Consider the following 9,375-nt stretch of genomic DNA (forward strand, 5'->3'; position numbering starts at 1 on the left):
TGCCTGAGGGAGCCCGCCCCCAGCAGGGGAAGTGGTGGGGGGAGATAGGCCTCCAAACCTTGGAGGGCCTGAGATGTCCCCAGAGAGGTGGCGTCTGATACCCAACCTGACATATAGACACAGACATACAGGCACACACAGATACAAACATCCATGCACGGGGTCGAGTAACTGTGCAGATGGTTAATGGCTTGTTGAGAAAGGTCTGCTTTTTAGGATTTGCCTGTGAACACAATCATAGACCAGACTTAAGTCTGAAGTGAAATATGCTGTCTCTCTGTGAGCTGATCTATGAATGTCCTGGCTTTGCTGGATATCTTTACATGAAAATTAAACATTAGCTATTTTATTGAAACCATTTTTGTTTCACTGCTGAGAGCATAAATAAAGAAATGTTATTTTTCAATTTAATGTAGGCTGTCTTTTTACTAAGGCCAAAGTCACACATGCTTAGTAATCGTTCGGGGACCCCCTGATAACCTCTGGGTGCTATGGAAAAATGTGTATTCCCCAACTAGTTGGCAAGTGGTTGCTAAAGGTTGCTGGAAGCAGCAGAGCAAAATCAATCCCAAAGATGGCGCTGCACAAAAATACCTTTCTGATTGCGATGTTCGTTACTTGTCGCGATCACCAGCAGTTTGCTGATGTACCTTCTGTGAGTGTTTACATACCAAAGTAGGTTGATGATCAATGTACAGTAAACATATCTACAGTCAACATGCAGGCATGTTAGCATGCTTTCATTATGGCACTTTCCCATTTTCACCCTGCCACCCTCGCACATGGCATATTTAGTAGTTAAGGTGGGAGTACACAGGCAGTCAATGCTGGATGATGTTTATTAGTCAGTGAACTCCATGGAACACACATTTATTTGTAGATTTATTCTGTTTCCAAGACAAAACAAGCAGTGCACTTTCTTGTAGCAGACAGTGGTGGAGGGCGTTATAACCAATCACATGCTCTCAGAAATTAGGCAGCATATCAGTTTTTTAGACCCTTCATTTCAGTCGAGTCTCAGAAACCTAGGTGTTATATTTGACAGTTCAATGTCTCTTGAGAAACACTCTAAACAACTTGTCCAGAACTGTTTTTATCATTTAAGAAACATTTCGAAACTCAGACTACTGGTGTCAAAGGCAGAACTTGAGATGATTATTCATGCTTTTATCTCTTCTCGTTTAGATTATTGTAACGGTCTTTTTGCGTGTCTCAACAAATCAGCTCTGGATCGCCTTCAGTCTGTACAGAATGCAGCGGCAAGACTTTTAACTGGTATAAACAAGAGGTCACACATTAACCCAGTTTTGGCTTCTCTTCATTGGTTGCCTGTAAATTTTAGGGTTCATTTTAAAATTTTAGTTGTAACTTTGAGAGCTCTGCACGGTGAAGCTCCCCAGTATATCTCTGCCTGTTGAAACCTTATGCTTCATCCCGAGCACTTAGGTCTTCAGGTCAGAGGCTACTGGTGGTCCCACGTACTAAGTTTAAAACACGTGGGGATCGGGCTTTTCAGGCACTGGCACCTAAGTTGTGGAACTCTCTGCCATTGTCTTTAATTCAATTCAATTCAATTTTATTTATATAGCGCCAAATCACAACAAATGTCGCCTCAAGGCGCTTCTTTACGCTGTCTAGACTCTACTGACTCCTTTAAGAAGCAGCTGAAGACATTTTTATACAAACGGGCTTTTAATTAATTTTAACTTGTATGTCTGATCTTATTGTAAAGCACTTTGTGATTTTTATCTGTGAAATGTGCTATATAAATAAATTTTACTTACTTACTTGCAATCCCATTTGATTCTTGTTAAAATAGCCTTTAATGCAACAAACCCTCCACATGAATACTCCATGTCAATTGGGTAGAGAGAGAGTGTGCAGGTGGTGGAGGTAAATTGAGTTTATTATTTCGTTTTTACTCAGCAAGCAGCCAGTATGACTTTTAGTCCTTTTCCAGGGCACATGTGGAAGACATGCAAAATAATAAAATGCTCTTGTTAACTGTCCTTGAGTAAGACGTTAAATCCCTACTTGCTCACATTTCTGTTATATCTAAAAAGAAAGAGACCCCTGCTGTTTGACTTTGAACTTCATGCAATCTTTTATCCAAATAGAACAATCCAAAAGAAGAATTCGATATCTCTTTTCAAAGAAACGGCTTATGAAGGCTTGCTCCTTCCACCAGATCATATAAGCAACTAATCTACTTCAACAGAAGAGCTCTTGTGACATCAGCAGGGCTAAGGCTTATAGACACAGCTAATTTGTTTAATGTTCAGGAACAATGGAAAGAGAGGATTCACTGTGTCATCCATCAATGAGTAATGCAAGGCTGTAGAATCACCTCAGCTGGGAATTAACGGGGCATGCCTCTTATTGTTTGAGGGGTTCTTTACAATGAGGTAGTGATGTCATACCGGGCGTGTGAATGTGAAACGAGTGAAACCTTTTCCTCCTCTCATCAGTCTTCACCACCCTGATGGGCTGCTGGTATAGAAAAGGCTCTTGTGGGTTATTTGTGCAGTCCTTCGTAGGGGGAAATGATACCATTGCAGGAAGCGTGATGTTACAGTGACATCACAGACATCTTAATTTCCAGGCCTACAGTGCATTTCAGTGTTTTCAACTCCTTTTTTGTTTATTTGTTTATTTGCAGATGTTACAGATCTACTTTTTCTTTTCTCTTTAACTCAATCCCATACCAAGGGGCAGACGTCTACCTAACTGAGCCTGGTACTGCTGGGCGTTTCTTCCTCTTAAAAGTGAGTTTTTCCTTCCCACTGTCGCCTATCCATCTGATGGGCAACTTCTGATTATTGGGGATTTTCACTGAAATACTGTGGGATCTTTATTGTGCGGTATTAAGCACCTTGAGGCGAGTGTTGTGATTGGGTGTAATATAAATAATCCTCAAATGAATAGAGCAGACAGTCCTGCTGGGCTGTCCTCCAAAGGTCTTGAATTAACTTTTTTCAGCTTACACGGGTCATCCTTCACAAAGACAATCATAAACAGAACACAGATGCTTCTCCAACCATTTTGCTGGGGCATCATTAAATAAATGACATTATTTCATGACAAGAGAATGTTAAGCAGCCTCATGTGGAATGAAACTGGCAGTCTTCTTGGAAAGATGGGTTTAGGAACTTTCAAAAAAGCAACTCAAACATCTGCTGTGCTCTTCATTTTAGCACCCAACTGTGGCACAGGCTGCAGCCAACCGTACCTCCCTTGAGGTTTCAACAACTGACAGATGGCAGCAAAGGGAAATCAGGCTGTGGATGCATGTGCGTCTATGTACCTGTCTATGCATGTATGCGTATGTGCAGATTTCTCTGCATCACATATCCAAAGGGGGGAAAAAAAAGAAATGTGCACTCATCTTAACATCGGTTTGTGTCTGTCTGTATCTGACAAGTGGTCCCTGCGACATAGCAACGCCTTCTCTTTGATATTGCGCGATTCTCTCCAGGTGTCGAAACCGAGTTAAAATGCCACATCTTGAGTGTCGCCAGAACTTGGAGATGAATCCCACTGAACTAGGGAGGGAGACTGAAAATGTGTCTGGACTGAAAAGCAGTGAACATTAAATGTATTTGTATAACCATGAGCTGACGTCTGCGCAGGTCATACAAATGTTTACGTTTGTATTTTGTTATGTGAATTAAACAATTATGTCTTGGGAGTAATTCTAGTCTGCACAAGGAGCCTCTAAATTGCATACCAACCCTTTCAGCTTTTCAGGAATACACCAAATGCAAGTTAAAAGATTTCACCTGGGGGAAAGGACTGCTACGAGTAAGTTTCATCTTTCAGCAGTAAGCCAGAATCATGGCTGAGCCATTAGCATTTTTTACTAACTTAGCATAATTTGATGCCTCTCTTGCTTTGAGCTAAGACTGGTCATTAAAAATGCATGTGTCTCAATTAAGGCAGTACCGCATGAACTCATTCCCTCACAAGGTACACTTTCACCTTTTGTTTTTTTACATTTACTAAGCTCAGGTACATTTACAAAGTCTGTAAATGTACCTTATCTTCTGTTGCTCATGTGGAGATTTGCCAAGTGTAAGAGCAACAGCCTAGGTGTATCTCCGGGTTGTTATAAGAATGCATATTAGGTAGGTTTTGGAGATTTTCACTTACAAACTAAAGGTCACAGTCTGTCTGTCTGAATTTTAGCTTTTTTCTGGAGGGTTGGGGTGGTGGAGTGCAATCAGAAGGGAAGGGGAGTTTCACTGTTGTTTGGTTGCTCGACTTTTTGGCCCAAACTAAACAAACACGGTTCCCAGAGGTTGAATCTTTCTGATTTGCTGTTGACTTTTGGGTGCTGGTGTCTGCTATTTATTGAAGAATCATAATATTTGGTGCAGACGTTTGTGGTTGTCCAGTAGTTTGTTCTGTGGCATGTATGAACAAATATCTGCATGGCATTCTAATGAGTTTTGGCAAAACTGCGTGGCAGGTCCAGATGCTTCCTCTAATTAACAAATGTTTGATAAAGCTATAGACACATTTTTGTACCTGTCAGAAACCATATGTGATTGCTATTTACCACAGGCCTGCTTTGGAAACTCTCTCTCTCTAATATACAAGCATATATTGTTTTATATATATATATATATATATATATATATATATATATATATATATATATATATATATATATATATATATATATATTTGGCACAACACTCAGTGGTTTATATCCAGACTCCCTTCTGTGGATTAATAATTATTTTTAAAAAAGAATCCTAACTTTTTAGCAACTGTTAATTTTCTGCCATTAACAAGTAAACTACTATATTAAAGAACTACCTCCAAGCAATTTGTTAGGATATAAAAAACTTTTATACACTCAAAAGACACTTAAAAGTTTATTAGTTGCTGATTTGAAACTCCTTTGTGCCTTCAGAACTACCTTAATACATTCTGCAAAGGTGCTAGAAGCAGATAGAAGAGATTTTGGTTCATATTGACATGACAGCATCACACAGTTGCTGCAAATTTGTCGAATCCTCACCCATGAGGCAAATCACCTGCTTCATCACATCCCAAAAGTGCTCTCATGACATGTGGTGACAGTGTGTGTGAACTCACTGTCATTTTCAAGAAACTAGCTTGAGATGCGTTGTCCGCTTTTGGTGAGCCTGCTTGAAATGTAGCTTTAGTTTCCTGTTTTTAGCTGATAGAAGTGGCACCTTGGTGTTGTCTTCTTTAGAGTTAAAGGGATTGATTGAAAGTTCAACATTCTGAGATGCTCTTCTGCTCACCTTGGTGGTTATTTGAGTTTCTGTTGCCTCCCTCTCAGCTCAAAGCATTCTGGATCTTTTCTCTGATCTCTGACAAAGCATTTTCTGAAAGAGAACTGGTTCTCACTGGATATTTTCTCTTTTTCAGACCATTTTCTATATGAGCCCTAGAGATGATTGTGTGGGAAGAAATAACAGTAGATCAGGAGTTTCTGAAATTCTCACACCAGCCAACAACAATGACACATTGAAAATCACACAAATCCCCTCTTGTCCTTCTTATTCTGATGCTTGGTTTGAACTTCAGCAGGTCATCTTCACCATGTCTACATGCCCGAGTTGCATTTGTATTTGACCGATCAAATAATTTGCGATATCACATTTTCAGTGTTGGTCTCCAACCAGTCACTGTTCAGTCTACTGTAAATACTTCTCTGCATAGAAGGATGATATTGGTAGCACTTCCTCCATCGCATTAGGAACAACAAGTTTGTTCGTTTCCCTTCAGAGCAGCAGCTTCAACCAAATTAAAGCTTGCTGTTTTGTAGCCATAACATCAGCATAATTTTCCCCCTCAGCAGTTCTCACTACCCTCGCTGTGAAGCGCTGCTTAGCTTGAAGGTGCTTTTCAAATTATAAACGTGGACCTCCTTAGCAGTAACTAAATAACTAATTCCCTGGACTCCACTGTAATAAAAAAAAAAGTGATTAGAGTACTTTACATCTGTAATCTGAAGACCAAAAACCACTCACAAGAACCAGAACCAGAACCGGAAATAACTGCAGGTTTAACAAAAACTATATAGTAATTTGGAAATAAATGTATGCATCTATCCATTTGCATGTCTGTCACAGAAATCCCTGATTCTAGTGTCAAAGTGAGAGTGAAAGCGTCCCTTTCGAAAGGCAAAGAGCTTGGCTTTAAGGCACGATTGTCATATCTGTAGCCATGTTCTACTTATCTACCCAAGCAGGCCATTACAGCTGTTTGAGATCAGTGTCACATACTCAGATAAAGAACGGGGTACCATTGTTAAACCTGACAATGAAACATGTTTGCTACTGTTTGGCCCACAAAGGGAAGTCATCATTCATAGGAAGTGACATATTTACTGTTGTGTTGTTGTTTTTTTCTGTAGAGATAAAATTTTATGGCTGAGGGCAGAGAACACTTCTCACTGAGGTGGACAGCCTCCACTGTGTACAGGTGACAGGCTGCATCTTCCATTTAATGCAATATCACTAATCACTCTATATGTAACAACTATTTTGACAATAGAGCTTGTCGCGGGGGCTGAACCTAAGCTTGTTTGTGCCCATAACACCTGGTGCAATCTGCTTGCCTTGCAAACACGAGTCTAAGATGAAGTGAGTGTGTATGCGAGGAAAAAGGATTTCATTTGGCTTCCTGTCAAGGAGGAAAAAAAAGGCAAAATCCCCCAAAGAGCTGCTTTTAAAACAGAGACAAAGGAAATTTACATGCACAAACAAAATATGCAGACACTAAAAGACACCGCACAGGTCCCATCTTGCTGTGCATCTGTTCCCACTTCAGATTTGGATGAAGTCATTTTAGACTTTTCAAGACGACATTTTCATCACAGCTTCCAGAGAGACAGACATCTTGGAGCACACAGGCAGGATATTTTTGGAGGTTGTACCTAGGCACTGCTTTTAAACTATAACTACATTTGCACTTTCATATCATCTCCTCACTGCTGGAGAAAGCTACCCGGTGAACAGGGACTGTGTGATAAATACTGCCATTATACAGTGGGTGTGTAAAGGGGAGGATGGAGGTGATCATCCTGCCTCACGGGGACTGATAGAGCCCAACGTCATTTTGACTTTCCTTCCCTCCTTCTATTTCTCTCTTTTTTTCTGCCCCTCCCTGCTTGCATCCCTCCAACTTGTCCTTCCAAACAACACAGGTATCACATTCCTCCTTTATCAACCGCTCATTCATCCTTTATTCCTGTGCGGCAACTGAGAGCCCGTCTCCCCTGTCCACAGCACAAACAATACAAGATTGCACTGATATATAACAGGAAAAATAAAATAAATATCAGACATTTAATAGGTGAGTTTCTACTTATATTCATTTGGAAATCCAGATATTATACAACCTCAAAGAGGTTTGATAACAAGCTCTATCAAATGATTAAATCTTGTTTGTGTCATTTCCCTCGAGTTGATATCAAGTAATTTAAATAGCTGTTTTACATGTTAGATATCAAAGTGTTCCACTTCCCTTTCAACCACAAACACAATTAAAAATTTACTTACTTTAGTTACCAGCAGATAAGGACATAATTTAATAAATGCATTGTTAGAAGTGGTTTCACTTAATAAAAAAAACATTAAGTGGTGAGTAATTTAAACACTTTGCTCTCCTCCCTCGTAATCATTATGTTAATAGCAGACAGTTCATATCCTATATAAGCGCCATAGTTTGTGCTAAATAATAAATGAATTAGACTTGAAGCTTTGTAAGGTTGTGCTTCGTGGGGACAGCTCTGAGCTAAACACTAAAATGGGAACATTATCACAAGGCTAATTCTAACACTAATAGACAGACTGCTATTTTCATCATGTTCACAGTCATGTGAAAGGTTTTTGTCACTGCTTCCACAGGAATTAAGAGTAAGGTATTAAAGCAGAAGATCTGGTAGTTTGCTGATCTGGCGCATTCAGGTGTGTTTAAAGGCGATGCCACAATCTTTCTAGGGGTGGACGTCCCGGCAAATTCACGTTAAGCTCAGACTGTGCAGTGCTCAGAGAAATGGCAAAATAAACAAGAACTATTTCTCAGACTCTACAGGACTCAGTTTGCATATTAAAAGATCAAACAAATGTGGCTTGTTTAGAGTTTTCCATTATAAAGCTCTAAAAACAAACACCACCACCCTATACTGGCTGTCAAGTATGCTGGTAGAGGGGTAAAGATTTGAGCTTGTTTTGCAGTACTCGGGCAACTTGCAGTCAAGAAGTCGACCATGAACTCCTCTGTGTACCAAAGCACTCAAAGCAAGGGCGTAGATTTGGCATGGACGGAAGGGACATGTCCCCACCAATGTCCAGCGATTATTGAATTGTCCCCACCAATAATTTCATCTATTCGAGTAAAGAAAAACAAAACCGATAGAAATATTTTTAAAAAAGCGATCTGTCAACGTCTTATTCACCCAGCGGTGCAGAAAGAGTTAAATTACGTTCTCTACTGGAGTCCTATATCATGTGACAAATATGGCCAATGTGATTGGCTGTGCCTTTCAGGGAGCTCTGTTTAGTTTTAGCAGCGGCAATCCTGCGCTGCAAGGACCTGCAAGGAGGAGAGGAGGATGGCAGCAAAAAGAACCTGGATATAAGAAAGTACTTTTCAAAGAAACCTGCAAGTCACTTAAAGTCAAGTTCACTCATAAAATCTGTCCATCATAATAACGTTACAGGCTATGCTAGGTAATACATGCCAACCCTCCCGTTTTTTCTCGGACAATCCCGGATTTCAGTGCCCCTCTTATTACTCTTTGTGGTTTGCAAAATAAACTTTTAAACAATTTTCAGGCGAGAATGTAGCTGTGCAAACTTCAAATATCTGAACTGGGGAGAACAGCAAACTCCCGGCACATCGTTTTAGGCTTTGGCCCACATCAGTCTAAAATTGTATGTAACCATGAATAACGTGTTGCCATGTCCACCAGGAGAGACTGGACAGTATAGATGTAAAACAAATATGCCAGCAGTTTATCTCAGTTAATGAGAGGAGAAGGCAAGGCTCCTTCACATAGTGGACATTGAGTTGTTGTGTGGGACACCAGTAGTCCATGTCTGTTGCTGTAACAGTAGTTCATGTTTAGAGTAAAACATCCCAGCTCACTGACTTGATCGGGGCAATAGTGCCTAAAATGTTGCATAATTTTGCTAAGAGATCTGTTACTTTGTGGTCATCTTAGATGAGTAGTTTTATGGACAAAAACCACCAGGTCATTCAGTGTTCCCTTAGTGCTAATGTATAAGAGATGTTGGTGTACTATAACTGAAGTAATGTTGTTAAGTCCTTAAAGTCATATTCTTTTATTCTCATGACTGTATTTTAAGCTATTTTTATTTTTGTATGATA

This window comes from Neolamprologus multifasciatus, chromosome 17 (assembly GCF_963576455.1).
Source record: "Neolamprologus multifasciatus chromosome 17, fNeoMul1.2, whole genome shotgun sequence".
NCBI classification, from domain to species: Eukaryota; Metazoa; Chordata; class Actinopteri; order Cichliformes; family Cichlidae; genus Neolamprologus; species Neolamprologus multifasciatus.